The sequence below is a fragment of the Solanum pennellii genome, chromosome 3 (genome assembly GCF_001406875.1).
Source record: "Solanum pennellii chromosome 3, SPENNV200".
NCBI lineage: Eukaryota > Viridiplantae > Streptophyta > Magnoliopsida > Solanales > Solanaceae > Solanum > Solanum pennellii.
In genome coordinates, this window is record NC_028639.1 from 20,828,142 (window position 1) to 20,840,425 (window position 12,284).

The following is a 12,284-nucleotide window of genomic DNA, read 5'->3' on the forward strand; positions in this document are numbered from 1 at the left end:
AAAGAGTTACGATTATCCAAAGAATAATCCCAAAAGAGTTATGAACTGATAAACAACAATCTCAATGATTAAATAATCTAAGTGAAGAAATATATATAATTAGGGGGGGGAAGGCCATGGGCGAAAGCCTAGGATGGATCGATCCCAACTGGTACATAAGGGTTGTAGATCAAGGGTGAAAGACTAGCATGGGCCGATTCCTATTGGTATAAAAGGGAGAAAGCTTATGGGGGAAACCCTAGCATGGGTCGATCCCAAATGGTACAATTATGAGGACTGCATCCCAGGGGTTAATATGCCTAGCATGGGTCATTCTCTTCTACCACTGATCAGCTAGTCACTTGTATCACATGCCCTACAAAGATTATAACATGCAAAAAAGTAAAGAAAACAATGTAACTTACATGATCTCACAAAGTAAGCAAATGTGGTCTTCTCTCCTTATCTATGGACTCATATGTTCATACTTGATTTCATTTGAGCCCTCAAATTACATATGCTATATTACCTTACATATTTATTATATTTTTTTGTACTGACGTCCCTCACTTGGGACGCTGCATTTCATGCTGCAGGCACAGGTACTCCATCTAGTATACTTCCTCAGTAGGATCATACGACACTCAGATACATTTGGTGAGATCCAGCTTGATTCGGAGCTTTACTAAGTCCTTGGTAAATTCAGTTTGGTATTGTATAGTAGTTAAGAGTAAGGCAGGGTATGTCCTAACCTACTCTAGGTCTTTTATCTTTTTAGAGGTTTTGTAGACGTATGTAGATGGTTCAGTTGTGTCTTAAGGACTGTGGCCTTAATGACCAAGTCTTGTATATAACTTTTTGGGGCTATTTATGTTTTTTTTATCGCTACTTCCTCTATGAACTTCTCATTATTGTTATAGTTATATGCATAGTAAGAACAGATTTCAGGGTGGTTCTCTTTGGCCCTTAGGGCATCAGGTTCCTGTCCGTTTTAATAGGATTTGAGGCATGACAAAAGTGGTATCAGATCAAGTAATTCTAGGGAGTCTACAAATCCGTGTATGTGTAGAGTATTTCTTATGGATGTGTCGTGTACCACATCTATAAACAAGAGGCTACGGAACATGTAGGATTTGTCTCATTTCTTTCAGTTCTTAGATCGTGCGATAGAACCAATGTTGCAGGTGAATCATATCTAATTTATAAATTTTTTTATCATAGCAAAGATTTCAGTTACGAGAAGGAGTAAGAGTACTGGTAAGCGAGTAGATGTGGCTGCCCAAGAAGAGACCAACCAACCACCACCAAGTCAAGATGTTCAAAGTGCGGCTCAAGATGAATGACTATCGCAGACTTCCCCGAGCCTCCATATCCTGAAGAACTAAGGTGGGAAGATGAACCTCAGAAACCCCCTATTAATGCTACCAAGCAAGATTTGAGGAATGCAATCCAATTATTGACTCATATTTTTGCTGGTCATGGACAAAAACAAGAAGGTCCATTTGGAGGTACTGGTGGTGTAGATAGAGCATCTAGAACAAGGATACGTGATTTTCTTAACTTGGACTCTCTATCATTCACGGGGTCAGATCCTAATGAAGATCCGTAAGACTATATAAATCAGATCAAACACATTTTCGATATTATGAATGTAAGTGGTAAAGAATCACTTAAGATAGCAGCATATAGATTAAAGGGTGTGGCTTTATTGTGGTATGATGCTTTGAAGAAATCTAGGGGAACAGATTCATGTTTATCTACGTGGAAAGAGTTCAAAAAGGCATTCCTTGACCATTATCTTCCATTGGAGATCTGAGAGGCCCGTGCGGGTTAGTTCTTAAATATCAACCAAGGAGGTATGAGCATGAGAGAGTACAGTCTCAAATTCAATTCCTTGGCTAGATATGCTTCTAATGTAGTAGCAACCATAGAGGATAGACTTCATCGATATGTGGATAGATTAGAACCATATTTAGTTAGAGATTGTACCATTGCTTCATTGCATTAATATATGGATATAGCAAGGATGTAGGCCTTTTCACAAAAGTTGGAGGATCAAAGTCAAAGAAAAAGGACACAAGAGTCAGAAACAGGGCATTCTAAGAGGGCCAGATCCATGGGGCAATTTACACTATCCCAAGGTGAGTTTAGGGCTCAGTTCTCTAACAGAACACCTAGGCCATCATCTTTCTACTCTACAGCTAGTGTTCCACCACAATTTCAAGGGTTTAGGGGCAATCAGTTTGGGCAAAGAAGGGAAAGACAAGGCTCACAAATAATGGGTCATCAAGAGAAGGGAAGTACGATACAATCAAGGCCTCCTCGACAGCCTTGCAAACAGTGTGGGAGGAATCATCTAGGTGCATGCAAGTTTGGAATAGATGTTTGTATTTGGTGTGGCAAACCAGGGAATATGATGAGAAACTGCGCTCATAGGAGCATGGGTGGCATTGCACAGCCAACTAGATCAGCTGTTGCATAAAACTCACCAATACATTCTTTGAGTAGGGAGCTACAAATACCTACATTTAGTGGTAGAGGATCTAGGGGAGTAGCTAGTTCTAGTGAAGGTCAGAATCGCACATATGCACTGGGAGATCGACAAAATTTAGAAGCCTCGCCGGATGTGCTCACATGTATATTCTCCATCTTTTCACATATTGTATATGCAATAATTGATCCGGGGTCTACACTATCATATGTTACACCATTGATTGATGGAAAGTTCAAAAGAACACCAAAATTATTAGTGAAGACATTTGAAGTGTCTACAGCGATTGGTGAGTCTATTATAACTTGAAAAGTTTATTGTAATTGCATTGTAACTATTTGTGATCACGATACACTGGCTGACCTTCCTGAGCTAGACATGGTAGATTTTGATGTTATGATGGGTACGGATTGGTTGGCTTCGAGTTATGCCACGGTAGACTACCGATCTAAGATAGTGTATTTCCAGTTTCCAAAAGAGGCAGTTCTCGAATGGAAAGGTAATATTGGGGCGCCAAGAGGTAAATTTACTTCTTAAATTATGTCAAAGAAGAGGATTTCCAAAGGATACATATGTCACCTGGTTAGAATGAAAAATGTAGATGCAAAGCCACCAACCCTTCAATCCATTCCTGTGGTAAATGAATTTCACGATGTGTTTCCTGAGGGTCTTTGAGGTTTGCCTCCCGAACGAGAAGTAGATTTTGGCATTAATGTGCACCCAAATACTCAACCTATCTCAATTCCTCCGTATAGAATGGCTTTGGCATAACTACAGGAGTTGAAGGATTAAAAGATTTATTAGAAAAAGGAATCACAAGGCCTAATAATTCCTCATGGGAAGCACCAATTTAATTTGTATGCAACAAAGATGGATCGTTAAGAATGTGTATTGACTACCGGCAGTTGAATAAAGTAACTATTCAGAACAAATATCCCCTCCCTATAATTGATGATTTGTTTGATCAGTTACAATGTGTTAGGTGTTTTTCAAAGATCGACATGAGGTCGGTTATCACAAAGTGAGGGTTAAGGACAAAGATATACCCAAGACAGCTTTCCGAACACGGTATGGTCATTTGGAGTTCTTAGTCATGTCATTCGAGCTAACAAATACACCAACAACTTTTATGGATTTGATAAATACGGTGTTCAAGACATTTTTTTATATGTTCGTGATAGTGTTCATAGATGACATTGTGGTGTATTCAAGATTGGAAAAGGATCATGCTAATCATTTGTGGCACGTTTTACAAATTCTTCGTGATCGTAAATTGTATGCAATGTTCTCTAAATGTGAGTTCTTTTTGAAATCTGTGGCATTCTTATGTCATATTGTATCTGATGAAGGAATAAGGGTTGATAACCAGAAGATAGAATTCGTGAAAAGATGGCCAAGACCTACAAAGCCTATGGAGATCCGTAGTTTTCTTAGATTTGCAGGTTATTACAGAAGGTCGTTGAAGGATTCTTTTCCATTGCTTCACCCTTAAAAATCCTAAAACACAAAGAAACCCAGTTTCAGTGGAGTGATAAATGTGAAAGGATCTTCCAAGAGTTGACCAGTAAATTAACTTCTATACCTATATTGGTACTTTTAGAAGGCACAAAAGGCTATGCAATGCATTGTGATGCTTCTGGAGTGGGCATAGGTTGTATATTGAGGCAGCATAGTAAAGTTATAGACTATGGATCAAGGAAGTTGCGGCCACCTGAGAAAAATTATCCAACTTGTGATCTAGAGCTAGCAATAGTTTTGTTAACTTTGAAGATATGGCGCCACTACTTGTATGGAGATTTTGTTGACATATGCACTGATCACAAGAGTTTGCAATATATATTTAAGCAAAAGGACTTAAAACAGAGGCAGCGAAGGTGGTTGGAGCTATTAAAAGATTATGACATTGATATCTTATATCATCCCAGTAACACAAATATAGTAGTTGATGCTTTAAGCTGTGAAATGCTAGCAAGTACTTACGGGCAGTCTATGGAACGATAAGTAATAACTAAGGATCTATTCCAACTAGCTAGCTTGGGGGTTAGCCTTCTTTTATCTCAAGACAAAGGGGTTATTGTGCAAGCTGTTGCAGAATCCTCACAGGTAGTGGAAGTGAAAGATATGCAATACATTGATTCTATTCTTTTATAGCTTAAGGAGAATGTACAACATGGTATTACAAAGGCATTTGACCTTTTGCAAGAGGGAGTACTTCGATGCCAAAACATATTGTGTGTACCTAATATAGATGGACTAAGAAAGAGGATCATGGTGGAAACACATCATTCAAGATACTTCTTTCATCCGGGGTCAACTAAAATGTATCTTGACTTGATAGAAATGTATTGGTGGGGGACATGAAGAGGAGAAATGCAAAATTAATGACTCAATGTCCAAATTCTCAATAGGTAAAAGTAGAACACCAGAGGCCTGGAGATTATATGCAGCGTATAAAACTTCCAATTTGGAAATGGGACATGATCAACATAGATTTTGTCATTTGTTTGCGTCGCTCATTCCAGAAGTTTGACTTCATATGGGTTATAGTCGATAGACTCACCAAAGCAACACACTTCTTGACGATTAAGACTACTTATACAAATGAAGAGTATTAGAAATTGTACATTAAAGAGATAGTTTGACTACATGGAGTGCCAATGTCTATAATATCATATAGAGGAGCTCAGTTCACTGCAAATTATTGAAGTTGTTTCACAAGAGGTTTGGAACACGAGTGAATTTAAGTTCAACCTTTCACCCTCAAACGGATGGCCACGCATAACTTACAATTCACACAGTTGAGGATATGTTGCGAGCTTGTATATCATATTTCAAGGGTAGCCGGGATGATCACCTACCATTTATTCAATTTGCTTATAAAAATAACTACCATTCGAGCATTAAAATGGCACCATATGAAGCCTTATATGATCAAAAGTGTAGATCACCAATTGGATGGTTTGAAATCGGTGAAACTGCCTTATTTAGTCTAGATCTTGTTCATCAAGATATGGAAAAAGTCAAATTTATACAGCAACGGCTAGAAATAGCTCAAAGTCGACATAAATCATATGCGGATATTAGAAAGAGAGGACCAGAATTTTCTATATGGAATTGGGTGTTCTTGAATGTGTCTCCAATGAAAGGTGTAATGAGGTTTGGTAAAAAGAGAAAGTTGAATCCACGCTAGATAGAGCCATATAAGAATATTCAAAAATTTAGCCAAGTAGCCTATGAGTTAGAGCTACCACCAGAGCTTTCATCAGTTCATCTGGTGTTTCATGTCTCAATCCTATTAAAATGCGTAGGTGACCCATCTCATGTTACTCATACTAAAGATGTACAGGTTATGGGAGATCTCACAGATGAAGAAGTACCCATTGCTATTCTAGATCAACAAGTTAGGAAGTTAAGCAATAAATAGGTAGCTTCTATAAACGTGTTATGGAGGAACCAACAAGTAGAAGAAGTTACATGGGAAGGGGAAGAAGACATGAAATTGAAGTATCCTCACCTCATTTAGTTCCAAGAGAAAGAAGAAAATTGTTAGTTTATATGCCGACAAGTAAGTGTACGACTATACGTATTATGTGATTAATAGTAGTACTTACATAGGCTTGAATCAATTGGGGCTGGATAACTATGTAACTTCGAGGATGAATGTCTTAAGGGGAGAAGGATGTAACAGCCCATCTTACGCATATCCTTGTTATATTATTGTGATACTGCTGTCCTTATAGTATAGGTGAGGGATCAATGTTACTTATATGATTAGTGTTTGTTTAAACTAGCCGAGAAGTGATGTATCATGCCATGCACGTTTCAGCGTGTTTACTGTAAGTTGACTCCGCCGAATGTATTTAACTAGAGACAGTAAGATAGTAATTGAGCTTAAATTTGAAAGTTAAGTTCTATGTTGAAGAAAAAGGATGTAACATTCATAAAATGGAATAGAATAATTGAGCTGCTTGTTTGGCTTGATTAAGCTAGCAGCTGCATCGTCTACTTAAGCTATATGGATATTGTTAAAGGGCCCATGCTTGATGGACTAGATTTAGAATTACAGTAATGTGCTCACTTGAAGCTATAACCTATTAAAATTAAATAAAAAATGAAAGAAAGCCCAGCATCCAAATCTACCATAGCCCAATATTGATAAAGAAAAAGTGAAAGTACTAGGTGCATCACCTAGTTTGATTTTTTGAGCTAGTTGATGAGCATAAGCAAACGCATCACCTACTTGACCAATTAGTGGCAGAAAATAGACCCCCCAAAAAAGAAGGTTCTAGAGGATATTTTTGTGGTAAATAAAGCTCCATATATATCCACTATCAGCAGATATTCTTCACCCATTTTAATAAATAATATTGAGAATTATCTCCATCTTTCTTTCTCTCATTTCTCTTAAAGATTAAAATGACAGTTTTTAGTTGTTCTAGGGTTCTTCAAAAAAACCTAATGTCTGCAAACCAAGGTAAGTGAAAACACTTGGATTTTGCTTAATTCTCCAATGGATGATTAGAAAAACATGTTATTCATGCTCAAATATTAATATAGAAGTAGAAAATTTCAATAAGCTAATGCTCACTTCCTTAGTTAATAACATACCTTTTTCTTATTCTTTGGTTTAACTGTGAGGGAAGCTGAAATTGTAGAAGAATTAAAGTTATACGGAAAAGTTGCAGAAATTGAAGTAAGGTGACTGCCCCAATTGTTTTTGTCTTCCTAGTGTATGAGTTTGAGTGATGAATTAGGGGTGTGCGGTAATTTAGAACTCAAGGGGTTAGCGAATTCAATAATTGGTTGTATGATAAAGAATATTTGGGGCTATTATATGTGTATTATTTTTGGTGAAACTTGGTTGATCTTGGGGAAATGATATATAATGTATGTGTTGGACATAGAATGAGGGTGTGGTGATACATATTGTGTTAAGGGCCGGATGGGTTCATTATCTATCAAAGTTAGCTACTATTTTAGGAGCCTCACGATGTGATAGCTTCTAATTTTAGTTTACCATGACTTAAATAGTAGATTATAATAGAAAAGGGGAGGCTGAATCGGGATAGTTATATCGGTCAGAGGATAAGGTATGTAAGGCTATTCGATTCTATATCCCTTTGACATGAAATCTGATACTTGAGATTAATACCAAAGAAGCTAATCTCATAAGTTCTATTCCTAGAAACGGAAACATAGTGGCAGCGTACTATATCCAAATAGCTAACAAAATTTCCTCCTCTCCTTAGTGCATAGAAGTACTTCTTTATATGTTCTCTATTTTATACTTGTGTAATTATCCCCCCATGTGCTGGTATAGAAATGGTATTTGCAAAAGCAATTCTGGTGAATCCTCCTCTTTGTTGTTTGAAGTCAATTGTGTCATTAAGCTCTTAAAGTAATGTGTTGAGGTTACATAGCTCCTTATATCATTGTTATTGCCTTGAAGTATTATTTTCATGTCTTCTAATAGTTGTTGGTACTTCCATATCTCCAAAATGATTATGACCACAAAAAAAAATCGCAAAAGAGTTACGATTATCCAAAGAACAATACAAAAGAGTTATGAACTGATAAACAACAATCTCAAAGATTAACGAATCTAAGTGAAAAAATCTATATAATTATGGGGGGAATCCCAGGGGAGAAAGACCAGTATGGGTCGATACAAACTTGTATATAAGGGTGGTAGCTCAGGGGCAAAATAATAGCATAGGCTGATCCCTATTGGTATAGAAAGGTGGCAGTTCAGAGGAGAAAGCCTAGCATGGGTCGATCTCAAATGGTATAATTATGAGGACCGCATCCCAGGGGTTAATATGCGTAGATGGGATCATCCTCTTCTACTACTGATCATTTAGTCAAATGTAGAAAAAAGTAAAGAAAATAATGTAACTTACATGATCTCATGAGAGTAACCAAATGTGGTCTTCTCTCCTGATCTATGCACTCATATGTTGATGCTTGATTTCATTTGAGCCCTTGTATTACATATGCTATGTTTTCTTAGATATTCAGTACATTTTTCTGTACTGACCTCCCTCACTGGGGACATTGCATTTCATGTTGCAGGAACATGTACTCCAGCTAGTAGACCTCCCCTGTTAGGAGTATACGACACTCAAATACTTTTGGTGAGCTGCAGGTTGATTTGGAGAGTAACTAAGTCCTTGGTAAATTCATTTTGGTATTGTATCGCAGTTAAGGGTAAGGTGGGGTCTGTCCCGACTTACTAGGTCTTATATCTTTTTAGAGGCTTTGTAGACGTATGTACATGGTTCAATTGTGTCATAACGTGTTGTGGCCTCATCGGCTAAGTCTTGTATATATTCATCTTTGGATCTACTTTTGTTTTTTTTATTGATGCATCCTTTGTGAAATTGTCATGATTGTTATAGTTATATGCATAGTAAGAACACATTTCATGTTGGGTCTCTCAGGACCTAAGGGCATCGGGTGCCTGTCCATCTTAATGGAATTTGAGGCCTGACATCGATTTCCATGATTCACTGTAACATTTGTCTAATATTGTATAAAATTGGAATTTGATTATGTGTAATTGATTGCTAACTACTGCTTATCATGTATAAAGGTTATGAATCATATGTAATGGATCCAATGTGGATCAAATCTTGAGGATTAAGTAGTACTGATTCATGTTCTCCTATCTTCTATAAAGTGCTAATGTAGTTCTATGTATCTCAATTCCGTGGTAATTGGTTCATGATGATGTATAGAATTAATTGTACATTATCTACATCCAATGATAGATTATAATGATGAATTATGTGTTTGTATCCAATGTGGATTGATGCTTGAAGACTTGATCCCTAATTCCTCTCTATTGTAATTCCATGATGCTCACTATAATCTTGACCTCTTGGCAAATTGTAGCAGGATTTTGTCTAAGCCATGGTATCTTTAACTACTCTCTTTTATGTGTATTATTGATTAATTGTGAGCATGTATAATTGAAATTCAATGTAAGAAAGAATTGATAAAAGATCAACTTTCCTTCACATTTTATAAATTAATGATGTAGTGGACCTAATATTATGTCAATCTTGTTATGATTAATAAATGATTTGCGATTATGTTAGTATACCTTTAGATACTTCCTTATATTTAAATTGTTGATGAAAGAATAGTAATGGTCAATGATGACCAAAGGCTAAAGGATTGGTAAGGTTTTCCCCACTTCTCTACTTCTCTATAGCATTGTTGATGAAGCCTTGTATGGCATTGTGTGGTATAGTCCACTTATGGTGGAGGTGTTTACTTTGTTTACAATATATACGTGCTGTGATCATGGCCTTGAAGGGAACTATACTATGAATGTATGTTGGTGCTAAATAATCCTATGTGAAGCCTATGCCTAGTTTCCAATTCTCACTATTATTTAGGTTGTGTTTCTAATGTCATGAACATGTAAATGGTTATGTTAAGATCATGTGTAGGTTCTGACATTAATGAAGTATTAAGGATTGATGACCCCTACCCATGTATCCCTATGTAAATGTGTGAATAGCTAAGGTTAGGAGTCTTGAATGTAATGTGACGGTTGTCTTGCCTCCTATGCAAAATTGTGTTGTGTGGTCTATGATTGAATGTGTAATGTAGTCTAAGAGGGTGGCTGTATCAATGTGTTATTGATAGCCATTATGTGATCATGTTTACTAATGTTCACACACACATACGCATCATGCATGCTTACAAGTAGTATAGGTCATGGTGTCTAAATGAAAGGTAGTTCTCATATTCTCTAGTGTCTACTACTATGCATGTTAAGATTATGTCTATGGAAGTATGATATATGTTTCCGTAACTATGATGAATTGATAAGTGAACTACTATAGGAAAGGGTATGGGACCTTGCATATGCATTGCACATGTGTGCCTTGAGAGGATAATTTCTAGTTTTGGTTTCTTTGTGCATGAATATGAATGTATGGTCATGTGTGGTTTTAATGTGTTTATGTGAAAGGAGTACTCACATATCTGTATACATACACACACATGAATTATGATCTAGTCACTAGAGGTGTCTTGAAAGGTGTGCTCAACTGTATCCTAAATTAGATTGTGCTAATGATATATGCAGTGTCCATGTGATAGGGTTTCTCACATGATTTAGTTTGATGAAAGATAATCTATGACCTATGAGCTAAGCATATTGGGAGTCAATATCCTAAATCCTAATTTTATAAAGTAATTATAATGAATGCTTTTAATACAGGGAACTTAGCTTAGTACAGAGTGAACTTGAATATGAGTGGTGTCCCTTCCCAATGTGGGAAGGAAGGTCTACCATAAATCTCATGAAGTGGATAAACACAATGCCTCAATAGGAATAATTAGGGTTTCCATAAGTGAATAACCATAATGGCACATCTTGGCATAAAGAGGCTTTTCACATGTACCTCAAAGATCCATAACTATGCTTGTCACATAGGATTTAGCAAGAGAATTCACTTAGTATGCTTGCATGTGTTAATGTTCTACCTTTACTAGGTATGAACACCTTCCATTGGTGTAAGGCTTTACAACACCAAATTCCATATTTTGCACCATGGTCTTTGTGTCGGTTAAGGCTATAGTTTCCCTAAAGTATAATGGACAATGGAAGTAAATGACTAAGATAGTAAGTAGGATGACCTAAGGGATGTTACATAGGATATGTGCAAGTAATAAACCCTTCTAGACATTGCACAAGTAGCTCCTTAGAAAGTTCTATGAAGGTTATCTAATGTGTATGATTATGATTATGTCTTTATGCATCACATGGTAGTATTTGTCTATTTTTCATGAAGATGTACATGGTCTAAGTCTATACGATGTGGTCTAATTCTTATATGCACTATGTGAGTCTTAATGACTATATGATGAAGATTGTTGACATGAAAAGAGTTTTCTTCACTTACTTGCTGATGTATGAAATAGATTGTTAAGGCTTGCGGTCTTATGACAGGTTTACTAGGTATGTGTTAGGTTATGGGGCTTTACACATATATTCCACTAGTAGACTTATAGTAGGATTAGGAGTAAGGTCTTATTATGCATTGATGTGAAGTGAAGTTAGTATATGTTTAAATTTTTGTAGCTTATAGTAATATTCCTAAGGTCTTGACTTCAATGGGTCTATCATGTGCTATACTTTTATGATGATATGTGATGACTTATGTAGGTTGTATGTACGATTTCTTTGTGGACTAAGGTGATGCATTGCACCAAGTATCACTAGTGGGTTACATGAGAGGTTAATGAGTAAAAGAAAAGATACTTCACTGTAAAGCAAAAAGGAGCTCACTGTAAAGTGACCTCAAAAATGACTTAAATTCTATATATGATTTTCCATGATATTTGACTTTTGAATGTGTCAATATGAAGTATGTGAATGATATAAATGCAATTGTATAATGTTTTTATGAATATTTACTCAAAAAGGCATGAAATATGATTTCAAGAAAATGTCCCCTTTTATCGCATGTTTTTGCATGGTTGCCGTACTTAGTGCATTCTTCTACTAATCCCATTCTTGTTGACTTTTTACACGAAGTGTAGGTTATGGATGCTTAAAAGAATGTCTTAAATAGTTAAGAGGTTGATAGATGATTTCCAAGCTGAAGGAAAGGATTCTTAAGTTCCAAGGATCTCGTACACTATGCTTTACTGTAAAGTGTATAAATTAGTATTATATTAATATCTTATATTTTAAGGGTCGTGTCCTTAATGTACTTTAATGTTGTTTAGTCTAAGATGGAAAAGAGACTTAGAGTCTAAGGATATAATAAGGTATTTTTTATATGTATGAATG